Source organism: Stenella coeruleoalba, assembly GCF_951394435.1.
Source record: "Stenella coeruleoalba genome assembly, chromosome: 1".
Lineage (NCBI taxonomy): Eukaryota > Metazoa > Chordata > Mammalia > Artiodactyla > Delphinidae > Stenella > Stenella coeruleoalba.
This window is the reverse complement of record NC_137169.1, coordinates 166,812,766-166,818,874: the sequence shown is the minus strand read 5'-3', so window position 1 is coordinate 166,818,874 and position 6,109 is coordinate 166,812,766.

The window sequence follows — 6,109 nt, the reverse complement described above, 5'->3', positions numbered from 1 at the left end:
GTTGGGCTGACCTTTTGTGCAAAGACTGATCAATATTGTGGGTTAGTTAGAGCAGGATAAAAGGTCATATCTTCTATCACGGAAAGATCAGTGAGATCATATAAGGGGGAAAAATCCTCTCCTTGGGCCTTACATTGCACCTCTAACTTCAGCTGCAAGTTAAAATGGAAAGTCCTTGCCTGTAATGGAACGACACATGGAAAGTGTGATAACAGCAGCATACCCCTCCCAGGCAAAAAGCGAAACCTCAGGGTACTGAGCACATAGAATGCGCACTTTCTCATTAAGTAGGTCCTGCCTTGAGACAATAAATGAATGAATGCCTGTGGATTTTCTGTATTTAACCTCTTAATCCAGTGATGCGAGGCTCCTTTGCTTTCATCAAATAACCTTTATTCAGCTCTGCTTGTCAGTGTGCTGACCACCACAGAAGACAGGCAGGGAGTGCTGGGGGAAAGGGGGCTTCTCCGAGGACCGATGTAATTTTTTTAAAAAAACTCCTTTTCTGGACTTCCCTGAGGGCGCAGTGGTTAAGAATCCACCTGCCAATGCAGGGGACACGGGTTCGAGCCCTGGTCCCTAGTGTGGGAAGATCCCACATACCCCGGAGCATGCGTCACATGCCCCATGCGCCAAAACTACTGAGCCTGAGCTCTAGAGCCCGCAAGCCACAATTACTGAGCCTGCGTGCCGCAACTACTGAAGCCTGTGTGCCTAGAGCCTGTGCTCCACAAGCCTGTACTCCACAAGAAGCCACCGCAATGAGAAGCCCGCACACCGCAACAAAGAGTAGCCCCTGCTAGCCACAACTAGAGAAAGCCTGCGCACAGCAAAGAAGACCCAATGCAGCCAAAAGTAAATAAATAGATTTACTAAAAAAAAAACTTTTCCAAAGACTTTTTCAAAAGGTACATCCATTGTCTGGATGTATCACAGTTTGTTTATTCATCCACTTACAGAAGGACATCTTGGTTTTTTCCAGGTTTTGGCAATTATGAATAAAACTACTATAAACATTTGTGTGCAGGTTTTGGCATGAACACACATCTCATATGTACATGCATCCAGCAGCTGCACTTTTAGCTTAGTAGCTCAAAAAAAACCCATGTTTCTTTTGTTCTACTTGATTCACTCTATTCTCATCTAGGTTTAGTGCCTATTTGAAGAAAACAGACTTATGCTGTAATTTGTTCCAGGGGGCCCCCCACTCAGTACACACAACTCACCCATCCTGTTCTCTGTTCATGGTCTGATTATCTGATAGTCACTCTTTTCATAGGAGAAACGAGATTTTTATTATTTTAAAATGAGGCCTGCTGTCTTCATTGTATGCTTGGCTGAATGTGGATTCTGTCCATTTTGACAGTACCTTTAATAAGATTCACACATGCAAATTCCCATCAGTGTTTGGAAAGACATTTTAACATTAATTCTGCGTAACATTAATTCACTGTAATACATTAAACTATAGATTTTAAGGTTGTTATTTAACCTTAGGAACCATGAAGTAAGATCAATGGTTTGATTGGCATGATTTGGCTTTGTTAGACTTTGTAATAAGTTGATAACAAGGAAGACCTTTCTTTTTTTTCTTTTGGTATTTCTTCTTTTTGAGAATGGTGGCTACGCTGTATGAAGAGATTTTAAACAACGCTCTTATACCTTGGTTAACCACATCTTCTGTTTCACAGAAAACAAGACAGAAGAACTAAGAAGGAAAGGCAGAAGCTCAGGAAGGGGTTAACCTGGGAAAAATTGACAAATAAAGTTCAAATGTCTTTGATTCCAACCACACCTCAGTATTCCATGAGCTTGCCCCTCTGTCCTGAGAAATCCCATGTGATCTTCTGTGGGCACAATGGGGGCCTCTAATTATGGAAACACTGGAGTCCCTATTGCACATACTTTTGTTTCATACTTTTTCCTTTTTTAAACAACTTTACTGTTATACTTTCAATACCATTCATCCAATCAATGAATTTTAGTAAATGTATACAGTTTTTCAACCATAGCCATAATGAAATTTTAGAACAAATCCATCACCTCTTGTCCTTTTGTGGTCAATCCCCACTCCCAGCCCTGGACTCAGGCAAGAGCGGATCTGCTTCCTGTTTCTATAGTTTTGCATTTTCTGGAAAATTTATGTAAATAATCATGTACCACTTTGTGTCAATTGGCATAATGTTTCTGAGGTTCAACCATTTTGTTGCACATATCAGTAGTTTCTTCCTTTTAATTGCTGCATAGTATGCCGTTGTATAGATACACTACATTTTGTTTATCCATTCACCAGCTGATAGATATTTGGATTATTTCCAGCTTTGGGCTATTATAAATAATGCTGCTATGAATAAAAGGAAAAGAAAGAATGCTGCTGTGAATATTTGAATACAAGTTTTTGTGTGGACCTACATTTTCTTTCTCTTTAGGTAGACCTAGGAATAAATTACTGGGTTGTGTTGTACATGTACATTTAATCTGCTGGAGATTGCCAAACAGCTTTGCAAAGTGGCTTATCACTGTAGCATATTACATTTCTACCGGCTGTATGAGAAGGTTCCAGTTTCTTCACATCCTTGACAACGGTTGATATCGTCAGTCTTTTTAATATTAGCCATTCTAGTGGGTGTTATACACACCTTGTTGTGGCTTTACTTTGCATTTCCCTTATGATTAATGATGTGACATCTTTCCATGTGCTCATTTTCCATTTGCATATCTTCTTTGACAAATGTCTTCAAATCTTCTGCTTATTTTTTTTTGTTCTCTTTTTATTGACTTGTAAGAGTTATTATTTAGTTCTAAGAGTTCACATACATTCTGGCTTTGAAAAGATCTTTTAAAGTCTTGATGAAATCCAATTTATTAATTTGTTTCTATTATAGATCATGCTATTGGTTACATTGTTTCTCCTATATTTTCTTCTAAAACTTTATAGTTTTAGATCATACATCTTGGCCTATAATCCATTACAAGTTAATTTTTGTGGGTGGTGTGAATTTCTTTTTTGACATCTTTATTGGAGTATAATTGCTTTACAATGGTGTATTGGTTTCTGCTTTATAACAAAGTGAATCAGCTATACATATACATATATCCCCATATCTCCTCCCTCTTGCGTCTCCCTCCCACCTTCCCTATCCCACACCTCTAGGTGGTCACAAAACACTGAGCTGATCTCCCTGTGCTATGTGTCTGCTTCCCACTAGCTATCTATTTTACATTTGGTAGTGTATATATGTCCATGTGGGGGGTGTGAATTAAAGATCATCCTTTTTTTTTTTTTTTCCCATACAGATATTCTATCCTTTCTGCCATTGAATTACCCTGGCACTGTCATGGAAAATCAATTGACCATATATTTGTGAGGGTATTTCTGGACTCTATTCTCTTCCATGGATCTATGTGTCTATCTTTACACCGATATCACACTGTCTTCATTACTGCAACTTTATAACAAGTATGGAAATCACTTAGTGTAAGTCACTCAATTTTGTTCTTTTTCAAAATTGTTTTGGTTAATCTAAGTTCCGGGTTGCCACTTGTTTTTGTAAATAAAGTTTTATTGACATATAGCCATGCCTGTTCATTATGTATTTTCTATGACTGTTTTTGAACCACATTGGTAGAGATGAATAGTTGCAACAGGGACTGTGGAGACTGAAAAGCCTAAAATACTTACTGTCTTGGCCATTTAGAGAAAAAATTTCCTGGCTCCTGGCCTAGGTCCTTGCAATACCATATAAATTTTGGAATTAGCTTGTCAATTTGTACAAAACAAAGATTTTGATAGGGATTGGGTTTAATATATAAAGCAATTTGAGGGGAATTACCATCTTAACAATATTGTTTTCCAATTCATGAATATGGTATGTCCCCCCATTTATTTAGGTCTTCTTTAATTTGTCTCAGCAGTATTTTATGTATTTCAGTGAACAGCTATTTCACATTTTTGTTAAAATATATTGTTAAATATTTTATTCTTTTTGATACTACTGTGAGTACAATTGTTTTCTGGATTCTATTTTCAGACCATTCATTGCTAGTATATAAAAATACAACTGATTTTATATTGATCTTGTATCCTGTGACCTTCTTGAACTCATTATTCTATAAGTGTGTGCAGGTTTATTAGTATTTTTTACATGCAAGATCATGTCATCTACAAATAAAGACAATTTTTGTTCTGCCTTTCACATCTGTAAGCCTTTATTTTTCTTGCCGTATTGAATTGGCTAGAACCACCAGTAAAATGTTGACTAGAAGTGATGAGAACAGGTATCCTTAGCTTGGTTCCAATCCTAGGGGAAAGCACTCAGTTAAGTGTAATATTACTTATAGGCTTCTTGTGGATGTTTTTTTATCAGGTTGAGAAAGTTCCCTTATATTTCTAGTTTTTTGAGAGTTTTTATCAGGAATAGGTGTTGGATTTTGTCAAATGTCTTTTCTGTGTCTATTGTTATGATCATTTTCCTTTTCCCTTTATTTTATTAATATGATGTATTGCAGTGATTCTCAACTGAGGGGTTTGCTCCCTGAGGGACATTTGGTAATGGCTGGAAATATTTTTGATAAACTGGAGGTGGGGGAGAGGATGCTACTGGCATCTGGTGGATAAAGGCTGAGGATTCTGCTATACATCTTACAATGCACAACAAAGAATTATCTAGCCGAAAATGTCAAAAGTGCTGAGGTTGTGAAACTCTGGTATATTACATGAAATGATTTCTTTTGTTAAACCAAACTTGCATTCCTGGGATAAACACCACTGGGTTATGTTCTGCAATCCTTTTACTGCTGAATTTTATTTGCTAATATCTGTTAAGGATTTTTGCATCTCTGTTCATTAGTCTGAAGTTTCTTTTTTTTTTTCTTTCTTGTCTTTATCTGGCTTCAAATCAGAGTAATAATGCTCTTATAGAATGAATAGGGAAGTGTTCCTTCCTCCTGTATTTTCTGAGTTCATGTAGGCTGGGCATTATTTCTTAAAGGGTTTGATAGAATTCACCAATAAAGCTATGTGGGCCAAGACGTTTTTATGTGTGAAGACTTTTTTAAAAATTAATTTATTTATTTTTGACTGTGTTGGGTCTTCATTGCTGCACGCGGGCTTTCTCTAGTTGTGGCGAGCAGGGGTTACTCTTTGTTGCGGTGCGCAGGCTTCTCATTGCGGTTGCTTCTCTGGTTGCGGAGCATGGGCTCTAGGCAAGCGGGCTTCAGTAGTTGTGGCGCACAGGCTTAGTTGCTCCGTGGCACGTGGGGTCTTCCTGGACCAGGGCTCGAACCCATGTACCCTGCATTGGCAGGTGGATTCTTAACCACTGCACCACAAGGGAAGCCCCTATGTGTGAAGGCTTTTAATCACAAATTCAATTTCTTTACTTGATTCAGATTTTCTATTCTTTTTGAGACAGTTGTGGTAAGAATTTGTCCATTTTAAAAACATTTACAAATCTGTTGACGTAAAGTGTTCATAAGGTTCCTTTACAAATACTTTTAATTTCTGTAGGTTATGTAGTTGATAATCCATCTTCCAGTCTAGATTTTGATAATTTGCACAACTTTTTTCTTGATCTAACAAATTTTCTAACTAATGGATTTTCTATTTTGTTGATCTTTTCAAGAAGCAACTACTGGTTTCAGGGATTTTTCTCTATTGTTTTCCTGGTATCTATTTCATTTATTTTAATTATAATATTATTTCCTCTCTTGTGTTTACTTTAAGTTATATTTACTCTTTTCTTTCTAGCTTTTAAAGAAGAAAGCTTAGATGATTGATTTTATCTTCCTATATAATATAAACGTTTAAAGCTACCAACTTCCTTCTAGGCACAACTTGCTACAGCCATTGATTTTTTATATACTGTTTTTACTTATATTCAGTTCAAGATATTTTCTAATTTCTCTTGTAACTTATTTTCTGACCCATAACTTATTTAGAAATGAGTTGTTTAATTTCCAAATATTTGAGAATTTTCCATATTTCTGTTGCTGATTTCTAGTTCCATTGTACTTAGAGAACATATTCTGGGTAACTTGAACACTTTTCCATTTATTAAAACTTGCTTATGGAACAGAATATGGTCTATTCTTGGAAATATTTCATGTG